The 792-nt window shown below is 70.5% G+C and overlaps 1 protein-coding gene across 2 annotated transcripts in view; it reads right to left on the bottom strand.

Moving 5' to 3' along the window:
• The window catches only part of MAP4 (microtubule-associated protein 4), a 280,646-nt gene extending 280,062 nt beyond the window's left edge, over positions 1 to 584 (bottom strand). Inside the window, exon 1 of one of the 2 annotated variants that reach the window (XM_011939197.1) lies at positions 90 to 584. The gene's annotated coding sequence lies outside the window, so the exon portion shown is untranslated. The remainder of the gene's footprint in view (positions 1 to 89) is intronic. The other variant, XM_011939190.1, reaches the window with a different exon arrangement.
• Between the last annotated feature and the right edge of the window lie 208 nt (positions 585 to 792).

The following is a 792-nucleotide window of genomic DNA, read 5'->3' as shown; positions in this document are numbered from 1 at the left end:
ACCGGGCTGCCGCGGGACAAGGCTCGGGCAGCCCCGGGACAGTGAGGAGGCCGCCCCTCCAATCGGACCCGGCCTGCGGCTGCACCTACCCGCCGCCGCCGAGACGGAGCCGGAGCAGGAGGGAGCCAGGAGAGCGCCGGGAAGAGCCGTGGAGGAGCTGGGAGACGTCGGGAGGAGCCGGGAGCCAGCGAGCGAGCCGGAGGGGCGGGGCGCAGGGAGGTGGCCGCTTCCTCGTCGCCCTCTTGAGGGCGGGCGCAAGGGAGGGACGCCGCCACCGCCTACCCGGCGGGCGCCGCCGCTCCGGCCAATAACCGTGGCGAGGGGGAGGGCGGAGGGCTATGGCGGACCAATGGGTGCTGGCCTTGCCGCCACGCTCTCTCTGCAGAGCTGCGCGAGCCGCGGGCCGTTGCGGGGGAGCTTCTCGCCTGCGGCTTGCGAATGCCGAAGCTGACGGCAGGCCGGCCGATCGATTGCCTCCTCTGTTCTATGATGGCCGTCGCTGTCTCCCAGAGTTTGGGCCCCTGGAGCGGGGAGAGTGCGAGAGTGGGCGCGCACGCGGGCCAGGCCACCAGAGGGTGGGGCCTGTGGGCTCTGTGATGTAACCTGGGAGGGGCGCGGGGCGGAGCCTAGGTCGCGGGCCAGCTGGGCTCTGGAAGGAACTTTTAGTGAAGCGGGAGGACGCCACAGGTCGTCTGCAGGGCTCCGCTTCCTGGAGCCGCATGTGGCTAGTGAACTCTGAAACGTGGCTGGCCCAAGTTGAGATGTGCTGTAAGTGTACAGTACACACACACC

This window comes from Colobus angolensis, unplaced genomic scaffold, assembly GCF_000951035.1.
Source record: "Colobus angolensis palliatus isolate OR3802 unplaced genomic scaffold, Cang.pa_1.0 Scaffold18, whole genome shotgun sequence".
Lineage (NCBI taxonomy): Eukaryota > Metazoa > Chordata > Mammalia > Primates > Cercopithecidae > Colobus > Colobus angolensis.
Note: the sequence above shows the minus strand (reverse complement) of the source record. Positions and strands in the feature narration are given on the sequence as shown.